The sequence below is a fragment of the Athene noctua genome, chromosome Z, assembly GCF_965140245.1.
Source record: "Athene noctua chromosome Z, bAthNoc1.hap1.1, whole genome shotgun sequence".
In the NCBI taxonomy this organism is placed as follows: Eukaryota; Metazoa; Chordata; class Aves; order Strigiformes; family Strigidae; genus Athene; species Athene noctua.
Window position 1 is genome coordinate 86,767,168 of NC_134077.1, and position 23,707 is coordinate 86,790,874.

At 39.4% G+C, this 23,707-nt stretch overlaps 1 long non-coding RNA gene across 1 annotated transcript in view; it reads left to right on the forward strand.

The window, feature by feature from the left end:
* LOC141973842 (uncharacterized) overlaps positions 1 to 23,707 on the forward strand; it is a 73,338-nt gene that overhangs the window by 22,554 nt on the left and 27,077 nt on the right. The window contains exon 2 of the long non-coding RNA XR_012635606.1: positions 2,224 to 2,283. This is a non-coding gene — a long non-coding RNA (uncharacterized LOC141973842). The remainder of the gene's footprint in view (positions 1 to 2,223; positions 2,284 to 23,707) is intronic.

Here is a 23,707-nt window from a genome sequence, read left to right on the forward strand (position 1 = left end):
CTGAATGGCACCTTTCAGGTATCCATTGCAGGGCAGTACTGTGGAAACGGTGATATAAAAGGCATAATAAAATTCAGGCTGAGATTCATAGGCAGAAAGACTGCTTTCAAAAGTGGATGTAGGAGTCGATGAAACCAGTGAAAATTGGCCAGTGGATTAGTTACATCCCTCAGGTACTTGCCCTATCTCTCCCATGACATTTTTAACCCCGAGGCAAAACCATCCAGTGCATCCATGAATCAGCTCCTGAACTGACACTGGTTTCAGCATGGTTTATTAAGAAAAAACAAAATCTGAATTAGTTCACATTAGTGTGACAGGCTGAAAACTGGCAAGTTGGGAACTGATTTGTGAGTAGATCAGTTCATTCTGAGTTGGCCATCCATCTGTTTGAAAGATGGGTCAAACAGCTGAAGGCAGTAACAGCTTTAGCATCCTGATCTTAATTCACTGCCACAAGTCTATCAGCCCTCCCAGACACACTAGATGTCCCCTCTTCCCCTTCTGCAGGCCCAGCTCTGCCATTTAAGCACTACTTATATTTTCAAAGGCACTTTACAAGAACTGTCCTAACCCAGTTATAATAAAAAAAAAAAAAAAAAAAAGAATCTCAGGGAACTTCCCAGGGGAGTTACTTGTTTTAAACAATGTATAAAATATGAGAATATTCCTGTGAGCTCTTTCCAATTATACACTCTTTTCTGGTATTTTTCTTTAAAAATTCAGATGTAGAATAAATGTGTTATACATAATTCACAGAGAAAGTTTTAAAATTAACATTATACCATAAAGAACTGTATATGACTTAAATGGCTAATTAGCTATATGCTTCATGCCTTGCCAGTGAAGTAGAGTCTCTGCCTGTTACTATACTTTCATTAGAAGTAATTCAAAAACTTGACATACATCTCAGAAAAATTAAGAAGTTGATATATACCTGAATTTAAGCAAATGAACTGTCTAAAAGGGCTGATTAACAGAGTTCACCAGACTGAATATGTTGTTAATCCCATTGTTGGTTTGGATCCTATACAAATTCAAAAAAACAGCCTTCCACCAAAACTGGTTTTATTTTTTTGCAATGGTCTACTAGTTTCTTCTGAACACGCTGGAATGAGCAGCAACAGAAAAGGCCCAAGTGTGTGGCTTCCTCATCTTACTAAATTTACAATAAATTTTTTATATTAATTTGAGAGAGGCTTGGAGGTCACCTTATGTATTCAAACTAGAAGCAATGTCAAATGCAATCAGCTCTCACATACTTGAAAGTGAACTTTTTCAGAGTAGTCACAATCTATTAGTGAGTGGGCCAGAACTGGGGTGGGCTCATTTGGGGTTTCCATTTTTGGAATGACTCTGCCAGCAATTAGTAAATCACTAAGCATAGCCCTCCCTAGCCATTTAGGTAATTTAATATTATTAAATGTTTCTAAAATAAGAAGTGGGTTATAAAGTGTATCATTTAACTTAAGAGTAATTTGTTCCATTACTTAAATTTTCCCAAAGGATTTTATCATGGTACAGGCTTACAGCATATGTACGATGCTGCTGTGCCCATAACACTTGGGTCTTTAATTTCAGAAAGTGCCATCATAACCACTTATCTTAGTTTTGATCATTTCTGGCTCGTAGATTTCTTTCTCCTTCATAATCATAGTCAGCTATAGTACCCAGTATAAGTCCAGGTCAACATTTTTTTCATACCTACATAAAAGCGTGTTCTGTGTGGAGTGGTACAGATTGTGTAGAAGAACATGCTTGAGATGCATTTGCGTGAGCCTAACGGCTCCTTTTTAGCACTTCCTTCAATATGAAAGCAATCCTGATGAGAAACAGTATTTGAAGATGTATTGCCAGAGCACCATGAACAGAAATGCCCTACTCTAAAGACCATAACTAATCTCTTACCTGTACTGTCTTTCACATTATCATGTCAAAGTCCTGATCCCACTTTAACCTTGTTAGCCTCAATCCTTATTTTGCTGCTTTTTTAATTCCATATGCTCCTCCTGCTTTCATGCCCTGTATCAATGGGAAAAACTCCTTGTTAAAGCTACCATTGCACTCTGCTTTTTGGCTTAGGTCTCCTGAGATACACAATGAAAAACTGTAACCTCCGGTATATTAATTAATAATGATATATTAATAATTTACTCCCAAGTTTGAATCATACTCCTAAATTGTAATAAAAAATATGTTTTAACTGTATGTTTCTTTTTGCAGTTATAACACAGCCAACTGTGGTCCTGTCAGATGTCATAAACTTGGTTGCATCAGAGAAAGGTAAGTCTTAAAGAGCCTTTTAGGATCAAAAAAAATCAGTGTGCCAAGAATTAGCACAACCTCCAGCTGAGTCAGTTGTGAATAGGTGGTAGAGACTGCCAGGGGGCTGAAAGTGTATTCATTTATTAAGCAAAATTAAGATCCTCCACCCTCACAGACATTTAAATTGTCCTGTGGTATTTTGCATGTAGGTTACTCCACATGACCTGGCAAAATTCCCCAGGTAATCTTTCTGACCAGTACCTTTTCTCTGGAGTTTCCTTTGGACGTGTTTTCTACAGGACTGACTCAAGTCTAGCGGTCATGGAGAGTGGAGGTCTAGCCTACTTGTCTTGGTGGCACCAAAATTTTAACTCTTTCACTGGGTGCTAAATCTACCTTTGAACTGTTAGACCATTCCCTCACCGTCCTGCTTGGAGATGTGTTACTTGAAATGAAAAACTGCAGAACAGATACTTTTAAAATAGAAAACACTGGCTGTGATTTTTTTTTTTTTTTAATTGTCTAGGAATCTCCTGTAAGAACAAACTGACATTGTTTTGTGGCGTCCCCTGTTCCCTAGGAAGATGGCCCTCCCCGAGGACACATTCACTCCCAATATTTCTGTCCCCAGTGCACATGCTCGCAGCTGCAGCGTTGCATGTTTTAGAGCTGCCTGCAATACCCCAAACCCTGGGGTGCGCTCAAGGAATTAAGTGGAGATGCTAGAGTTTTAACAAATGACAGCAGCAATTAAACTACTCTATTCCCATCAAGATCTGAGTACTTTTAATCATGTTTATTCTTCTGAAAGTCTGTGCTTTTTCTATCAAGTTTAACCCAGCCATAGGTAGCGTCATCACAACAAAATTTTGGTTCCCACAGCTGTTCGCTCATCCAAAGCAGTAACTATTTCTACCTTTCCATTCTGCCTGAGGTCTCTCCTCCTCTTCCCGCTTTATTTCCATAGTGGAATTTCAGAGCTGCGTCCCCTCTTCTTTAGTACATTCAAAAGATCAAGTCATTCATTCTGAAAGACCAAGCCTGATGATTTTTTCGTCAGTTAAAAAAATATATTTTGACCATGAACTTCTATACCATTAACTCTGCCAGAATCCATATCCTACTGATATCAATATTTTGGCTTACCATGCAGATGTTTTGTTTTTATAAATTATTATTTCAATTTTCCAATTATGGTTTTTTGCTGCTTTTTTTCTGCAATATGAAGCCTTAAGAGTGGACTTAAAAATGAAAGACTCTTTTATGTCCACAAGCCACCAGTTTGCTCCAGGCTCATTAAAATCATTGTAATTGTGACCTGTGAATAAGATTTCAGTTCTTTGCTGCTCTTATTTCTCATTATAGAGAGGATTTTGAAATATTTTAGTCTTACTTTCAAATGTGTTGATCAAGGTGATTTTGTAATTTGCTGTGTTTGGTTTTGCAACTTACTGCAATTTCTTTTTTTGTTGTTGTTGTTGAAAGTGTCTTTATTTTGCATTATTTTTTTGGATAAACCAAGAAGTATGCATTTTCCCAGGCAGTATGTTTTGAAATTTGATTGATGTGGATCCTTGATTTTGCTTATGCTGTACCTTTAGATTTTATGTATTTCTGCAACCAGCTGCTTTTCCAACTGATTAGTTATGATGTAATTCCTTTCAAATTTTATGCAGCAGATACCATCCCATGATACCTTGCAGTTTTGTGTTCCTGCTAGCACAATTACAGGAACAGTTACCATAATGGTAAAATCTCTGTATACCCAAAATAACCTCTAAATGGTTTTAGTATTTCAGTATTAGAAATTTCAGTATCAGTATTTAGAGCTTTTCATCGAGGGCAACAACATGGAATTGCCTTTGTTATTGATTTTAATTACAGTGCATGCAGCTATTTTCTCCCAGCACTGAGAGGCAGATCTGATACCCATACTGTGTGCAGACTGTACTTTGGTAAAGACACTGTCAGGACCTTGCTCATCTGCCCAGCTGTTTATCACGAATGTAAATGCAGCTGTACACAGTTAGACAAATCAGCCAGAGGTTGATGGGGAGCAGAGTCACATCAAGGCAAGCAGATGGCAATACCTGGTTTTCTCATTTCAGACCATGCACTCTTTGCAGTTTCACTGAAATTGGCCCAAAGGGTGTTAGGAAGGAAGACACATACATGCAAGATGCAGATAAGAGTAAGTGCTCACACCCTGTGAGCATTTGTCTCTTTAGAGAACCAGGCAAGAAAAAAATTTGAAGCTAATCTCATCTCCTTGCATCTCTTTTGCCTGTTGTCTACTTCATCTACATGGCCAGCTTGCCTTTCTTGTTCCTTTGCCCACCTGTGATGCATCAGTTCAACTAATGAAGAGGAGCAAGAGTAAAAATAATCCTAAAAAAAATGCCTCCTCATTTTTTTCCTCTTTGATAAGGCTTTTCTTAAGGAAATCTCCTTGGATGTCTCTCTGTGACTATGAGGTGAGATTGGTTTGCCATGTACACTCACTGTTTATTAAAAAGCCAGCATTTGTCATCTGTCTCAGTGTGTTTTCATACTGTCAGAGGCAGTGAAACTAGACAAAATGGACTTCAGAGGGGGTCAGCTAAAATAACCAATGGGGAAGACACCCCCCTGCTTTTCTTGGTGGTCTAGATAGGTAGCAAAGAGCATTTTGTGCTTCCAAAAGAGCGTGCTGGGAAGCAGAGAGAAAGATCTGCAAGAACATCAACGCAAAATGTGGAGCAAAATTAGGAAGACAAGAGGGAAGAATGGGGTGGGATTTGGAAAATACAAGAGGTCCCTTGAAGAGAAGTTTGACTCACATGTGGGAAGAATCCTGAAGGATCCGACACTTCCACTGCAGAACTCATATCAATTTTAATTTCTTTAGCAGACTTCCACTTTTGTAGAATTAACTTCTTTCCAATTAGACTTGCCCTTAAAATAAAATGCCCTTGATCTTTGCTAATATTTGTAATGGAATCAAAATCCCTAAGGATAAAGATATTAGGATTCAGAGGCAACTCTATGCTCATTTTTTTATTTACTTTTCTATTACTTTTCTTTAGAATTAATACTCTCCTCAGCCTGGATTCACCCTTGGAAGTCCACAAGGACCAGATACAAAACAGTCCTCCCATCCTCCTGCTTTCCCCACACATCCCTGTGCTGGGGAAGCAGCAATCTCCTCTTCATCAGAGACACATGTTCTGGGTGCAGAGCCAGAATAATCCAGTTTCTGAAGTTTCAGAATGAAATTAAAATAGTGTCATCTTTCCATAGACTTAGACCTTAGAGAGAAAAGGAAATCTTGTCTGCATTTCCACTGTGACTTTTGAAAACTGACTTTGTTCTGTCCTCAAGCCTAAATAGCTGGTCAGTAACTCGATGCAATGGTAGTGAAGACCACATTGCTCTGGCACTTTGGGCGGGACTGTTAAGTTTTGACTATCCAAAAGTGCTTTCCTCCATAAAAGCACTTTTCCCATCACAGGCATCTTCCTTTCAGGAGTAATTTTAAAGTGTTTTCCCATTCCTAAATACGAAATGCAATTTATGTTCAAAATTCTGTTGATACATTCCACAGATCTTTTGCCTCAAAGTCCCCAGTTACTACCAATATCACTACTTCTGGTAGCATAGGCTGGGAGTGGAATACCTAATCAGAAGAGGGGCATTCATTAGTATAGTAAGGAGAGAAGAGATGGGTCACAGGAGGCTGGGAATGTCCAGCTACTCTGCAACGTGATATGGTCCATAAAGCATTTTAAGATGGGATCACAATGAAAGAAAGCACAAAACCAGATTGAATTTCCAATCTCTTTCTATGGAAAACTTAACCAGAAGTTTCATACCAGACCATACTGATTGCTTTTCTAATCTAAATTGTTTGTACATCAGTCAAACAGTTCATCTCAGAAACTCAGAGATAAGTCAGGTCATGTTTCCATGTATTGCCAGCTCAAAGGATGGGTAATATGGCAACACCCTTTCATTTCCCACATGCCGGTAACTACTCTCTGCTACTTGTCTGTCAAACTGGCAGTAACAGGAGACAGGAGTTTGCATGTTCAGGTTGCTGTTGTGCCTGCTGCCACTCAGGAAGATGAGCTGAAAAACCATGGCATTGTATTGAACCTTGGTGGTGGCAGCAGCTGAATCAAGCTCGAGAGAAAAAGGGAAAAATGTATGAAAGGAGCTGGCATGAAAATGGCAATCTCCTATTTCTTGGACATCAACCCCCAGTATATCATGGCCATTTCATAGACAACTGAAGACCCTGAGACAGAAAGGCCATGTGCTCTTTGTTTGAGGCACTTTTCCTTTCCCGTTTGTCTGAGGCCATGATAGTCCTGGCAATGCCTCATTACAGCTCTGCCCACTGAGCTAGCTGACGAGTAGACATGTATAAAAAACATGGCCAAAACATCCAGGGGCTGTTTGTCGTCATTAATTCACCCCTGTGTAGTGGCCATATTCTCTTGGGACCCGCTTTAATGAGTAGCACTTAATATGTACACCAGCCTCTATCACTCCCTCCTGCCCACCTGCTTCTTTCTCCCATTTTTCAGGCAGCAGCCCCTGGTGTGTGACAGGAGCTTTCACAGGGAGCTGCACACCAGGGAAGGAAAGGTTTGTGCTGTTTGTCTGAGGCAGCTTTTTTATGACCAGGGCATTCCCATAAATGAGAGGAGTTTTAGGACTCTAACAGAAGTCAGATAAAGGGAAAGGATGAAGCGATGTAATGAGTGACACTGTCACTAAGCATAACATAAGCAGTTTCTTCATGTTATCTGAGGTTATCCAGACTGACAAGCAAGCAATGCTGTTGTCAAGTGCTTTAACAAAAAGGGATGCCATCTGTGTGCAAGGCACTGAAGCCACAGATGTGCCATGTTTCAATAAACTAAAGCATAAAAGAAAGCTCTTGACCAACCCAGTGTATAAAATCAGTGAGTTTGTTTTTTCAATTAGCGTGGTGAGAACCCCTCCCTTCTCCCTCCTGCTAGCCCAATTAAAAATGCTTTATTTCTTTGGACCATTGCCCTCGAAATTCTCTTGCACTAATTCAAGTGAAAAGTTACACATTCCATCAATTGGGAATTCTACCATAAGAAACACGACCAGTTCTTCTTTTATGATTCCTTTTTCTTCTGCTTGCTGCTTTGGTGATTTAAAACAGCTCTTACTTCCAAAGGCTGCTCAGAGATTGTCTCCAGTACTCATAAAACCCTCAGAGGGAGGGTTCATGTGATTCTTTTGCCACTTCTGGCAGTTGCTGTAATGGAAAGAGATGAGAAATTCTTTGATACAGAAAAGGATCCAGCTTTACATTTGTCTGCAGCCCTTCTGGGAGGCAGCGATTCAAGGATCACAGCTCCTGCATCTCGGGAGGACAAATGATCAGCACATTGACAATATTGGGTTGGGAGCAGAAGCTCTTCTCACAGTGACCATCAGGGCATGGCATGTTCTTCCAGGACAGACCCACATGACATTTTGGAGCCTACATCCACTCTGAGAGACTTCTCAGGCACTCAAAGAAGCTACTCTGCATCTGGGATTTTTGCACTAGAATAGGAAAGGAAAAAAAAAAAAAGTGTTTGTGGAGTGGGGGGAGAGGAGAAATAAAGGGGGAAAGCACTCAGTCACTGCTAATAACCTGAAGTTAGAGCCTCTCCTAGATGTATGCAGAAGAGGTAAAATTTAGAGAGGAGTAAGAAAGAAAATATGAATACCTCCCTGCAAATTTTCAAATCAGGGCTTAAAAGGGCTGGGTTTGCAATCAGTTCTCCTGATGTCTCTGTAGATCTGAGCCTTAGCTCCATGCTCATTTTCTGTATTAGAAAAAATACCAGTGCATGAGGGGAAAAAATCCTCACACCTTAGCAAAGCATTCAATATAATACACGAACATAGGGCAGCAGTTAAGTACTGCCATGTATCAACATTTCTTTTAAAAAACAGCTTTTATGCTGTAAAAACAGCAACAAAGTATTTCTGGGTTCAGTTGACCTCCCTGCTTGAGTCTGAATATCCAACATGTATGTCACCTCTTCTGGAGCTTTGATCTTGTGTTAGAAAGAAAAATATAATTATTTTCATGCTGTTCAACCCAGTTGACAGAGGATCTGATATTTTAGTAATGCTTTTGAGATGCCTAAATTGAGAACAGAAGGATGCTGCATTCCTAATTAAAAGGAATAAGAGGTGTAGTTTGATCAACATGATGCTCCAGCTGAAACTAAAACACCTAAAGACAATGAAGATAATAGCTAGTGAAAGAAGTGCTTGCACATAAGATGAACACTGAGTGATTGGTCAAATCTCTCCCTGACAGAGACAATTTAATTACATTTCTTCACGATCACATTTCCACTCTCAGGACTGTAGAGGTCTGTCAGTTCCCAATTTAAATCATGATTTTTGAGGTTGAAAACATTGGCCCATCCCAAAACACAGCAAGCACAGACATGACATATCATATGAAGTGCCAGCCAAGATGTGCATGTTCATTTTTTTTAACAAGTGAAAAATAACTTCAATCATTTCAAACATGATTGAGCTTCAAACAAAATGCAGCACTGTCAGTCTTCAGTGCTCAAAAAAATGCTGTGTTATATTGTCCCCTCCCAAATTCAAGGTGTGTCATAACATTATTTATATATATATACACATAGATGTATACACACTTATAATCATACACATATATGTAGATATATACACACATATAAATACATGTGTATATATAGAGAGACACCCGTATAAAAGGAGTTCTTCATGTCTCCTCTTCATTTGTAAGCTATTATTAGGTACCTGCTTCTCAAGTGAAAGACTTTTTTTCTTCAGTCACTTGTCCAGGTAAATTGCTTTTTTCTTCCTTTGTTTTCCAGTCTTTCAAATTTTTTTTTATTTGTTTGTTTGTTGTTGTGGTTTGGGGTTTTTTAACACAGCCTAAAATTTTAGAACTTATTGTTCCAGACATCACATCACATTCATAAGGACCTGAGTGCTGAAAATGAAGTTCAGTGCAATGTAGACTTGATAGATTATTGGGTTTGGTTAAAAAAAAATTAAACAGTTCAAAGGAACGGGAGATAATGTCATTATCTTTCAGAATTTTTTCCAAGACTGTGTGTTAAAGCACAGTTAAAAGAAATTAGCCAAAATCAGAACAATTTATTCTGAAAATGCTAGCGAGGGATGTTTCAACAAAATTAAAATAAAAAAAAAAAAACCAACACTTTCTAGCTTCCTTCTAAAGTGGGTGTCCAATGAAAACCTCCGTTGCCCAGAAGATGTCTGTGTGACCAGGTCTATCGTGTGCAGCTGTCACAGGGCAGGTGCAGTTGTTGCTTCAGACACTGAGACCAGAGGCTGGATGGTGACGGCCACTGGGATGGGGCAGCTCTATGTCTGGCCATGGTCTCACCCTCTCCACAGGTCACACACAGCTGGTACAAATATTTCCTCTTATCCATAGGTAAATCTTACTGTTAAGGTGACATTTTGTAAGGGCTGTGTAACCTAAAGGCATGTTGGCTCTTCCATGTTGTGGACAGATGTGCAGGTTAGAATTGTCTGGCAACTGGGATCTCACTGTGGCCAGTAGAGTTCAGTGCAAGGCTCCTCTGATGGTGCTGCTGGTCCAACTCAAGGTAAAGGCTACCCCAGTTTAAAAGTCATCTCCTGGATCTCCTGCAATGCTTCGTGCGCTTACATGGCAGAATTTCTAAAGTACAGAAACATTAAAGCTTTCGGAGCAATCACAAATGTGGCTAATTTGTGTGTTCAGTGGATTTTTGTTGGTGGCAAACCCAAACGTGGAACTTGCTGGCAGCCAGCAATCATATGTGCTAACGTCTGTTTTAACTTCAGTTTTAGTATTTGACCTATTTAAAACGCTGCAATATGAAACCAAATGAGGCAGTGCTTCCTTTAACGTTCCTTTTAAAAGATGTTTCTTTTTGTTTTCACTTACAAATGGTGGGAAAAAATCTTGTCTGAAATGCATTTTCAACAAAACCAAGGGAAAAAATTAAAGCTTTGGGTGAATATTTTCTTCTGGCTTCAGACAAGCTCTGCTTTCATTGAACAGGAGTGACTAGGAGAACCTGAGTTTCTTTTACCCTCAGAGAAAGCATCATCCTTATATATGCCCTGAAATTATCGTCTTCTTTTAATTTAACACAAAAAAGGCATATTCGTCTTTTAAGCAATGATAGAGACACCATTAAAACATAAATTTCAGCAAGCATCTGCAGCTTTTATTTGCTCTAATCTGCATGACATAGTTTCCCTCATTTCATAACAATGTATTCACTTTGAATGGGGCTTTTGCTTTTTGCAAAAGATAATGAACTAAACCAGCTTGAAGTTGCCTACAAGGATCATGTTAAAATAAACACCATAGCAGTGAAACCTGCTTTGAAACATGGTTGTTTATTTATCCATCCTCAGTTACATTTATGCCGTGCTAGGCATAAGCACAAATTACTTATCAAGGTTATGGTTGCAGTTGCCTGGCATAAGGAAAGCAAAAGAAGGAGCACATTTTAATGTTTTCAACAGGAAAAAGGTGTCAATTTTTTGTACGCCTCTGATTTAGTTTGGGTATTTTTTCTCCTCAGCTTCTTGTACATTTTCATGCTGTAATTCTGGTGTGAGTGCTGGTAAGAACAAGTAACGTAGTGCTAGGCTTTTAAGAACTGAAGACTCATTATACAATCAGTAAAGAATCATACAGAGTAAAAAGAAAATAATGTGGATCAACACAGACTGAATTGGACAGAGCAAATCCTCTGACCCACCACAGATTGCCCATTTTAAGATTTATCGACACCCTCCCACCTGAAGGTACCAAGAAATAAATTGCTGGTAGTTATACCCTATTCAGCAGCAGTGGGAAAACCATGGTCTCATTACCAGTGCTGGCACAATGCTGCGTGGACATGAGGTTTGCCATTTCTAAAGAAATGCCCTTTTCATGGAGCGTTCCCTTAAGAAGGGGGAATAAAAATTAATATCCCTAAGATGAGGACAGTGTGCCTAAGACTTTCTGCCTATCTGCCTGCTTTCTATCTGACCCTAAATTACCCTCAGAAGGTGCAGTATTTAATACAGATACTGGGCACAATGTACCTTCTGACAATTAGTAGAAAGTGCTGTTTTGTAATTAAAGGGTGAAGTGGGGCATGATGAACATATGGAAAAGGAGACCCTTATTAAGTGATGGAGCCTTCAAAAGAAATTGCTAATTAGTATGCATTTGATGTGTACTATACCAATTTTAAGACTTTGCCTGGAATAAATTGCTATGTTGGGTGTTCGAAGGAGGGGTGAGATTAGCATTTACAAAGGGGGCAATTTTCTGTCTTCTTGACTCTGTTAAATGGAGGAAATAACTTCCAAGACTGAAGCAGTAGTTAGCCTATCAATCATCCTCACAGCTGGAAAGTGGGGATCCCAAATGCTGAGATGAGTTAATCCGTCAGTTAATAAGTTCATAGTGGCACCATATGGCGCTGGGCCACTCCACACTGGGGCAAGGACAGCACTGTTTACACAGGCATGCTGCTTTCTCAGGTACCTCCCTGCTGGCAGATCTCTTTGTTCCGGAGGATCAATTTACTTTGCACAGTAAATTGACTGAATTGATCAGTTCAGAGCTCGTAATTGTTGGCTAATCGCGGGGAATCGTGTCCTGCCCATATGGGAGAGACAAAGGGTGCTGGCAGCAGGCGAGTTTCTTGCTCCATCCTGGAAGCTATTTTCTCTGGACATGATGGACATTGATTAAAGCTGTTGGTAGGTGGATATGCAGCCTGTACCAGCTTTAAGTGACAGAGATAATGGGAGGACCAGCTTCCTTCAGTGAGGCTGCTTTAGGTGTCCTGGCCCGGCTGCTGTCGCTAGTTTTCCTGGGGGAGAAAAGCAGAAGAAGATCCTTCCACCAGCTCAAACACCAACAGGCACTTCTTTAAAATAAAACATCAAATGGCAGGCTAGCAAACAAACAAAAAATAAAATCAGTGTGTTTAAAGCCACACAAGCAGGGCAACTTAGTACAAGGCGCTGCAGAATATATAACTTCCTAGATTTAACCTTGAAATGCCTCGATTTTTCAGGTATGTTTGAAGACATTGTTTCAAAACATGGTGATTACATTCTTAAGTAATAAAACTCAGACCAGTCTGCAAATGTACAAAGAATCCCATTTAATCTTTTCCTTTTAATCAAGCTTCTTTTCAATAACCATTGCCTTTCTGATTTGTTTCCGACAGAAGTGGTAGATTCGTCTTTCATTTTACAAAAAACATCTTTTTTTTTTTTTTTTTTTTTTTATCAAGTGTAATAAATAACGTATTTCAAAATATCAGAATTATACATATTTCAAAACTGTGATGCAGCATTAAGTACAGTTTCCCAAAGGTGGGGTTGTAGCACGGATCAAACGCAAACCCACATTTGTTAGAGGATTTTGCTGTCTTGTATCCACAGCAAATTTTTAATGTAGGTTGTAGGGACTTATCTTACAACTTGCTGTTTATTTCGGTCCCTTTGAAATCTGTGGACTGAACCTAACGGATAGTATGACCTACTATATTAAAAAAAAAACAGTCTCTCTGGTGTATACTTCAAATCTGAACTGAAAGAGCTAATTCACAGACAATTGGTTTGTGAATTTTGTTGTTTTGGAGTTACCATGTTAATTTTATGGTGTGTTGCTTTTGGATATTCGTCTTGGTATGCAGAAATCATTCTGACAGCCAAGGAACTCTAAAAGGTAAACGTGTCCTCCCCTTCTCCTCTCCTTTCCCCTTTCTCTCCCTTTCCCCAAAACCTGTTCATTCATTTTAACAGAGGTGCTGGAAGGACACGCTTGCCCTTAGGATTTTTTGCCTGAATTCTCCCAAACTTTAATGAAAGTTTGTCTAGTCTCCTTCCAGCAGTAAGTGAGAACTAGACTTTAGAAAACTACCATTCAGGAGCCTTCTAGGATTGATTAGAAAGCGTCAGTGGTTAGTACCTTCAAAACCAAAGGAGGAAGTGGTAATGTATCCAACTTCCACAGCATTATATAAAAGTAAAATGTGATTATTTTTTTTTTCAAGATTTAGAGAGCCAAAGGCACTGTGGATGAGCTCAGTTCATCCAGCAAAAGGGCACCTCTTCACCTGCACTTTACTTTCTCAGAAAGTAGAGTTTTGTATGAAAAATACATGTAAGAAAGTGTACATAACTAAATATATGCCCCTTTTCTGTCCCTGCTGCCTTTAAAGAAAAGAATGTCGAAAGAACATTTTTTCGACTGACAATTTTATGCATAAAAGAAGTAGAAAAGATTTCCTCTTAGGAACTGTGCTTTTAGGTCCCATAGTAGACTGGGCCACAGATAGTGTAGCATTAACTACAACAGAAAATTCTGGTTGCAGGGTCTGACTTTATGCTTAAGTGAATGATGGAACTTTTGGAGGGAAAGATGAGACAGTGCTTTTAGATGTTAGTATTGGGAATGGGTCTATTTTCAAAATTACAGGAAAAGATATATTAGTGAAGTTTCTTTCATTAGATGATTTCATATTTAAGGAAAATAATGCTGACATACAACCCCCTCAAAATTCCTAAAGTAGTAACCACTAGCCTTTTGATCAACAAAATAAAAATTCAGTATCCCAAAAATAAAGCATCCCAGATGCATGTTTATAACATGTATGCTATCATATTCCATAAAATATGTAATATTTAAGAGGATAGGTTAATTTAAACCAAGTTTCATTTCAAAGCAAGTATTTTGTAGCTGAGCTCTGCAAAACTCTCCAAAACTGGCTTTCTAATGGAAATATAGACATATCTTCATATGGCAAGCGTTTAAAATCACCCCTACAACAAAATAAGATATATTTTCTGATTATCCTCTTTTTCTGGAGGTTGTTGTGGTTTGAAAATTTATGGCATCATCACTGGGGAAGGACAGTGACTGGCACAAGAGTCATCTTGCTCTTCCTTGACCTAGATTCATCAGGGGAGAGTGTGCAAGGGGAGGGAAAAGCTGCTTCATGATTGCTCTCAGCCCATCAGCACTCCCTGCAACACTGCTGGTAACAAACACTCCAAATAAAAGTGTTTAATGCTGCTCTCCGCTCCACCCTTGCTTGCTAAGCTGTGTAGCATGCAAGATATATAATAGTTGAAGCTATTTATAAACTCCAGGAGTACATCTGATTGCACTCCAAACAGCAGCATTAGTGTATCAGGGTAGCTGTGGTCGTTGCTGCCTTCAGTTCAAATAAAAAGATGGTGCAAACTCTAAATGCTTGAATCCAAGGGATTCCATATTCTGGGTTGTCAGTGCTGATTATTTTTTCATTTTTCTTTTTTTACTAACTTCATATATTCCCAAGCACAGCAAAATGTCAGGGTACTTGGAGACACCCTCATCACTATTTCTTTGTGAAATCCCACTAGACTTTTCTCTCTCCGGACGACCTACAGAGAAGATGCCTGAGGTCACAGGTGCCACCCAGCACTGAGCAGACAGATGGGTTCTTTCAGGGATCCTTGGCAGAATGATGGCTGCACAAAATTGTAGTTACAATTAAAGCTTTACTTTCTTAAAAGAACATTATGATTAGTATATCACAGAATTTATTATTAGAATGGCACAGGATTTCTACAAACAGAATCAAGACAACACAACTTATAAGTTAAGTAATAAATAAAACTGATAAATAATATAATAATAAAAATGATTTTGTGGATGGTGCTCTGTATTTTCACACTTCCTTCCCTCTGCCAGGGCCATCACCACCACCAAGGGCTGCACAGGTGCCTGGGACATTCAAGGCTAGTGAGGAAGGGAGTAACCTAATGTTTGTTCTGTCTACTTGCTGCACTGGACCTTCAGGGCCTGATAATGAGGGGAGGGGAATGAATACGTGACCTACTCTGTCACAGAAAATGGGTATTTGACTCGTAAAATGACATTAATTATGCTAACCACGTCACCAGGGTCGGAACAGGGGGCACCCGTCACAAGTAACTGCCAGAGTTTGTCCTTCAGTTCATGCAGCTGTGGTCAGTGCTTTGAAGACTGAGATCCCAAAGACCACCAGCACATCCTTGTTTGTGATCCAGTCTTACCCGGGAGCCCTTGTCAGAACTGGGCTGCGTACAGACCTGAAGTACCATGGATATCCTCTCCCAAGGACTGTAAAGGACCTACCTACACTTCTGATCCTTAAAACAAGCAGAAGCATCAAGTGCATGCTGCTCAGGGATCGAGCGACTGAGCATCACTCACCTGGTCCAGTTTTACCCCCATGAACTCTTCCCTCTCTTCTGCAGGAGAAGGAAACCACCGTAACTCCTCATCAAGCAGCATCTCCTCCTCATCCCTGCAGCTGCTGGCACACACGGCAGGACCCTGGGAAGGAGTTCCAGTCCAGAGCTTGGAATTGCCCAGCTGAATTTGGGCAGAGAGCTCACCTACATCAGAAAGACTAAGTGACTTGATAATGAGAGATTTTGGCGTCAAAAAAGCAATTACATAATTGTCTCAAGACAGCGTGAACCCTCTAACTGCCCTTCCTGAAAGTTGCAATAATTTCTTGCTTTATTAAAGCCCTCACATGAAAATGAGTGTGCAGAAAGTGCCTGACCTTACGGTCTGCCACCTCACAAGGTCCACAATACCAACACTGCCAAGGAACAAAGGCAACAGTAAACTTTGGATGATTTGCCATCTGTCTTTAGAAGGTGTCTGAATGCTGGTTTCCTGTTCTTTGGGCATATTATAAAGGCGAAATGTGAACATCTTCAGGCTTATATACATAAAGAATCACAATTATGGGGCTAGAGGAAATCTCAAATAGTTCTTCTGATATCTAAAAGATTCTGATTTGTACAAAGAACAGAAAAATATGAACATTTCTGCTTCTTTATTTGTTGAATATAATTCTTCTTTGCAAGAGTTTCTTTGCAAGAATCAGCTTCACAGCTAACCACACTGCTGGAACTTCAAATTCTTTGCTGTAATGGTAGGAAAAGTTTTTCAATTATTCCTCTGGGGACAAGTCATACAGTTCCCATATTTTTGAAGTCAGCTGTGTTTTCTCAGACCCTTTAAATCAGTCTTCTCATGTTCACGTGCTCCTTACAGACAATATCTCATTGGCTGCTAATTACAGACTATTTAAGCCAAACGTTTTTCATACTCATAGAAAGAGACCATAATGCAACCACTTCCCATGTAACAAGGAGCAGTAGAAAAGGACAGAAATTGTGCAGGATTTAAGAACAATTCTGCTCTTCCAGTTACACTCACGTAATGGAAAGTGGAATTTGAGATGTGTTTATTATGACCCACAGCAGCTAGTGAACTACCTGCTTGTCATAACCATCATTCTCCCTGTTTTGGGGGTTTATGTCTCAATATTGAGTGCAGACCTGGAAAACCGTAATCATGGTGTTAACTGAGGATATTTTTCGGCAGTGTATGACTGTGCGTGCCTTCCTCCCACAAAACCCCAGGCACAAACTGATGGTCCCAGGTAAGAAAGTTGTTTCTGCTATGGGGTCAAACTTGATTCTCCTTGTGGAGATGTGAAAAATAAAACATATTACACTGTCCTGCTAGGTTGCACTGTCCAGTTTGCATAGTACATAGCAACAAATGACCTGTTAAATGATGACAAATCCTTTAGCTACTGGCTTTAGACCTCTGACCTCTTGACTCCCTGTCTGTATCCAGGGAGCAGTGTGGGGAGAGGAATGCAATAAATGGCTTGTAATCTAGTGGTCTCAAAAGAAATTACATCAAAACCAGCTGTTACACCACTAGTCGTTAAAGACTGACAACATGTTAACTAAAATAGGGCCTTTATATTGTGCGGGCTTTTGCAATTGCTGAAGGTCCAGCGCTGCCTCCCCCTCCCCGTTTTATGGAAACAGCAGTAAATGTCATTCCAAGTATGTCCTATCATCCTTTAAACTATGAGTATGATGTGTTTGATTTCAGTCTCTCTCATTTTAATTGTGTCAGGCTGTGTTTCTAAACTTTGAGCTTTACGATGTGTTTCTAACTTCAGAGCACAGGGGCGACACAGCAAATAACTCCTGCATTTCCAGTTGCCTCTGACTGATATTTATACTCTGTTTTGATTATGATTTAGAATTTCTCTCTCTGTCTTTTACTTTTGGAAACATCTATACAGGTACACAGGATTTATGATGAAATAAAGTCTACATTTGCCTCACTGGTTTTGGTTCTGGCAGTGACTCAAAGCACAACTTAAAACAAACTGTGCTTGACAGTGGATGTCAAAATTTTACCATGGGATGCTTGAAATACAGACTACATCTGTCTGTTCACCCATGCATGGATCCAAAATACAGAAAACCAGAAAGCACCACTGGGGAGAAAACCAAAAAATGAAGGAGCACAGGGGAGCACAAACCCAAAGTCCTTCAAACCCAGAGTTGTCTACCACGTATTTGAGCAAGGGCATAGATGAAAAGGAGAATGTCTGAGAAGGAAGGTTAAACCTTTCTCGCCACCTTACCCTTCCTCATCTCAATTTTCTTTCTTCAAATCTCCACTTGTGGCCATTCTCTCTATTCAAACCTTGTGCTATAACCCAAAGGAAAAAACCTGATATTGGATGTTCAGCCATTAACTTCAATGAAGCCATAAATTTATGTCTGTTGTAGTAATAACAATAAATTAAAAAAAAAAAAAAAAAGAAAAAAAAGACTGTAGTATATGATGTCACAGAGAATAATTATTTCCAGAAAGAGATTGCCTAAAAACGCCAGTTACATCTCCTGCTGATACTTGTGAAAAGTGGTTAAAAGCTAAGGAAAGCTGAAAGATGAGGCATCTACAATGAGTTAATGTGAAGCTAAATGATATTCCCAAAACACAGAATACGCTGTATCTTTTCTATTGGTGGAGAAGCAATGGAGAGTAACATCAAACCTGGAGAAAATATATCTGTTAACACACATAGAGTCCTCCTAAATTAAGCCTACACTGCATCTGTAGGTACCTAGGACCTGCTTCTGTCCCTGTCAGTAACACAGTCTGCCTAGTTTTCCAAGACTGCCCCAGCTTTGGATACAGCAACATGCTTAGAATAACTTGTTCTGGAAAAACAGGCACGTACTTCTTGATATCAGTTATAATATACAATTAAACAGTTAACTGTTTAATCTAATTATCTTGTACTCCATTAGAGTAGCTGCTAGATTCTTTGCTGAGGTCTGGGTTTGGGACGAACTCAGCCTACACCCAAAGGGAGGTTCCTGATCACCAGACACGCTGAGTGAAACAGCTTTTCCTCCAAACCAGGTCATTAAATTTCTAGAAATAACAAATGAGTAGAGAAGAGGCAGCTTGATGATTTTATGGACCTGTTTTGAGGTGCACTTCTTCACAAGTGGAATGCCCTGGGATCCAGCTCTTTCTTTTCCTGATCTGTGTCCTAGTAGGAGGCCTGAGGCCAGACCCCTGAGACATCTCACCTGACTTTCACTTATCCTCTTGTCCCCTTTCTTATCAACACCCATAATTTTGTATTGCCAGCCCTCTGCTGGAGACAGCTTCCAAAAAAATATATGTTTAAACCACCAGTTTCTGTTATTTCTTCTACTGTTTCCCATCTTTAACAAGGTAGGAGACCAAATCCCAGGTCACTGGTATTTCCTCTTCTTTCAGCAGTCTAACTAGAGTTAATTAATTGAAGTTAACCCCATTCCACACACTGCCTCAGGAACTTGGCATTTGATTTTGAGGAATGGATCACCTCTGAGCCTGTGCACTAATATTTAGGCAGAGCCTGCTGCACAGTGGACCTCACGACAAATAGGAAAATGCCAGACAAGAGAACAGCATTGCATTTTAGGATTTCAAAAGTGCATATCCATTAGAGTAATTTTACAGATTTGATTAGAATCAAAGTGGTTTATGTACCCAAAGTGTATTTCTTTACACTTCAAACTCCATCAGATGTAGGACCCAATTGGGCTGTCTCCAAAAAGTACTCTTACTTTTGTTCTACTCTATATTTAAGATGATATCTCATTCAGTATGTGCATATATAGATTAAAATTCTCTGCTTTTCACTGTTTGCTTTAATGATCTGAGAGAATGAAAGCTCACTCTTCTCATGATGAGGCACAACAACTGCTGAAAACTCACTTAGGAAAATAATCTGATATAAAGCTTTTGTGATTTTGAAACTCTTTTCTGTTTACACTGGTCTTGGCCTTAAGTAAATTTACTTTGTGTGAAGATGGAAGAGAATATTTTTAGCTTCTTTAAGTATAAAGGAAAGAGATTTATCTGTACTAGCTAGAAGGAACAAGTGGCTGCTGCTGGTTTGGAAAGTGATACCTTATGCAGTAGAGCAGTAAGAAGGGAAGTTGACATAACATATGTGGGTTATAAGCAGAGGAGCAGAAAGCAAGAAATGACAGCTTCTGTTCATTTCAGAGACACACTGAGAGCAAAAAGATGATTGTCCTGAGGATTCCCTTTCTCTAGCTTTGTATTTATATGATTATCCTCTCTCTTTTTTTTTTTTTTTTTCATATAAAAACAAAGACCAAGAAATATTCTTGTAGAAGAGCATGTGTGCATGTTTGCCACCAGATTAGGTAGTAGGGTCATCTCATTTATTTATTTGGTTTTAATGGTTATAAAAATATATTTATCCCTGCAGCATGATTGCAAAGTTAATTCCTCAGTATTGCCCAGGAAGACCAAGCACAGGTCTTTTGTCTTAGATCATTTGTTTCAGGGTACTTGTTAATGCCAGGGAGATTTGGAAGTCATCTCCACTGTCATATATCTTACTTTTAATTTTCTTAAAAACTGTCTCAGTCAAACTTCAGAATCCAGCTACCCTATGCATCACTCCTGGCAGTCCCGGCATAAGGCAGCAGATTAGACCTGCTTCCTCCCTCCAGAGCCCTGTAATGGCTCCTGACTCCATGTCGGGCTTGCAGCTGAAGCTAGAAGCCAAAACATTTTAATTCTGTAAAAGGACATCAGGCTCAAGGACCGCTTCAGAGAAATGCTCCTGCTTCGCATCTGCATCAGAGAACAGACCTCAGCTGATCCAAAGAGAGGACAAGACAAAAAAAGAAAACCTGTCATCTTCTCACTACAAGGAGACGGTGTCAGACATGCTCCCTACACCAGGCTGGGGGTCCAGGTCATGCATGGGTGTTGGTCTGCTCAGCAGCCTACACCAACCCCTAAATCCCACCCAAACAGAGCAAAAAATTTTAAAAAGGGAGCTTCCATACAGCTCCATCAGTCAGCATGCTGTGGAGCATGCAGCTGTCCCCAGCAGCTGGGAAACTCTCCAGGTCCCTCACACCATGAGATAATCTTCTCTCAGTCTCCTTAGTGATGAGCCAATGCCTTTTTGTTGATTAAACTAAACCCCTCAGTTTCATCTGGAGACAGGCTCTGTAAGGAGCTGTGTGTGATTCATTAAGCTGCACACTTCTCTGAAAGCTGCATAAACCTCGAGGAGACATACGTGAATGTCTGCAGGTTTTCACAAGGCACAGAAAGGAATTTAGGGAACAGCATTACTGGGAAGGCTCACATCCTGCATCGCACTTCTCTTTATACCTGTGTATGGATGAAGGGGGCTGATACGAAGCCGGGACTTTCCACAGTGTGAAAAAAAAAAAATCCCTTTTCTTCTGGAGGCTATTGAAGAACTCAGTGTAGAGGTGTAAAGCATCTTCTCTGAGAAATTATATCAGTGGGAGTGCATCCCCTCCTAGCTCAGCTGGCACCAGCTTGACTGTCCCTGGATGCAAACATCAGGTTCCCTGATGAGAGGCAGTGTGAAGGACAAGGACTGTTGGTCTGTTGCAGCTGAAGAGACCCATTAATACTATACTGCTACCGAAATAATAATTTCTTCAGCTCTTTTTTGGCCACAAACCACTTTAAGAATATGCTGAAAACTGAAAGCCAGGATTTTCCAGAGACCTACTTGAGGATGCACTGCATAGACAAACACTCATCGAAAAATTCTTAATGGGTTAGGGGCCCTAAACACTCATCAAAAAATTCTTAATGGGTTAGAGGCCCTTGTTTTTCAAAGAAACATTGGAAATTCTTTTTTTTCTTTCCTTTACTAAATCACCTCTGTGATTTCCCTCAATAGTTCCTGATGCTCTAAACAAAGTACTCCCAGCAGTACTTCTCCTCCTCCTGGGTAATTTAGCTTTCAGAGGGAGATTAACAAGTCACCAGTCCATGGGTGTCTAGTGTGCTCAGATAAACAATAACATGTAAAATTGATGAGAAAATACTGAAATAATCTACAGCAGAACATAAAACTCTTGGAAAAAATGCTCCTACTCCCTCACACATTTTGTGCAAGCTTTCTGTGCTCTGAACTGGATCAATATTTGTATAAGAACACACTTTGTGCAAGGAAAAACTTTATAAGGAAGAATGAAAGTTTGTAGTCTTCTCTGTAGCTAACTTTGTATATTTAATACAACGCACTTGCAGACTGATTTTCTTTTTACAGATCAATACAGCCATGAGACAGTCAAACTTTCCTGGAAATGTACTGAGACAAATGATCATTTGTATTAAGGCTTCCTTAAACCACTCTTCATACCTGTAAGGCCTGTAAAGGGACTTTAAAATGTGTGGAAATGCCATTTAGTCCCAGATTAAGGACTTCTGCTCTCCATTAAGTGTAAAGTAACGTTAGCACAAACGCCTGTTAAGTTTGGTCTCTTTAACAGCAAGCATCAGAACGAGACTGCAGAATTATATCTTTTGTAGTTCTGCAGTGAGCTGAATTTTCATTTTAGATTATTATCTTAGTAATAGGAATAATCTTTGCATTTTTGTCTGTCTCAGTTGTATAGCATGGGCCCTGGGCAGGTTTTTCTACCATTATTTGTGAAAGCTGAGCTTGACCCTCTGTTGCTCCCTGGAGAATTACTTTATAGACTGAAGAATAGACTATAGAATTACTTTATAGACTTTTAGAGCCCACTGATGTAGAAACTGACAGCCTTCAGGGCGCAGGCATCTTTGGCTGAGTCACTTGTAAACTACTGCAACTAAATGACAGTTTACCAGCATGCAAAGCCATTAGAAATGCACAGCTGAGCGACTGTGAGTGCACTGGAACGACACATTTCATCTCATTTGCTGTTTATTTTATACGCTTAAGTTTATCAATCAAAGCCTACAAGCTGAGGACAAAACGTAGAGACAGCTGTTTGAAATCCGACAGCAGTCCTCCATTCAATACACCATATAGTAAGGTAAAGATACTATTTAAAATAATACAGGTTATGAAGCTGTACCTCAGCTGTTAAGAACCTGTGTGGCTCTCTCCAGCAGTTACAAAAAGGCAAGGGAAGACAGCTATACCATCATGTACATATGTCCACAAATGCCTGTATATAATTTCTATGAACATAACGTCTGTCATTTCAATATTACTTACCAACAGCATGTAATAGGTGTATCACATCAGCAAACAAAAACATGTGCCTACAGCTATACGTTAAATATCGGCTGTACATACACGTGTATCTATAAATTTATGAATATTTTACAAACCTTTATATTTTACAGATCAGTCTTATGTATTTACAACTTTCGCAAAGAGAAAACAATACCTACATACGCAAATGTGTGCCTGATATCCAAGACTGAAGTTTATAAACATATATATGCAAATACAAATGTGATATGTCACTTTCGTGCAGCAGATCTAATTTTTTTTCCTCCCACGTTAGCTTTGAACTGCTATAATTTCACTGAAATGTATTACTACAGATTTACTCCAGCACAGAAACCTTCAGACTCCAGATCCGCAGATTTAGTACCTAATAGGCTTCATTCTTGAGATAACAGGTTTGGAAAAACCAAGTCATTCCTGCTGTCTTTCTTCTTTTATTTGATATTGTCTCACAATGCCCTGTGGAACATCCTCACAAAATAATCTCTATAACTTGGTAGCTAAATGATGGAGTATATGTGATCTTGTTAGAAGTCACAGATGGACTATTTTTTATTTTTATTTTTTTTTTCTTAGCTTAAGCTAAAATCTCTCTAAAGGACTCCTCTAGAAGTATAAAATAAGATGGACTAAGTCTGAAGAGCAATTTCTGTGTAATTTTAAAGGAAAGTAGGAAAGTCTACCAGCCTAATAAAAACTGTTTTCTTTATATCATGTGTGACTTCGGCTCATATTTGTCAGGAATCATTTCTGTCCTCATACACTCTCTTTTCAGGCTTCTTCTAAAGCTTGTAGTTACTAAACTGCTCAGTAAGGAAACTTCTTTTTTCTCACTAAAATTAATCTGATCTTTCTATGAATTTTCCAAAGCATGAAAATAATTTCCATTTATTTACCATAAACAGCTATACTTAACTGTGGAA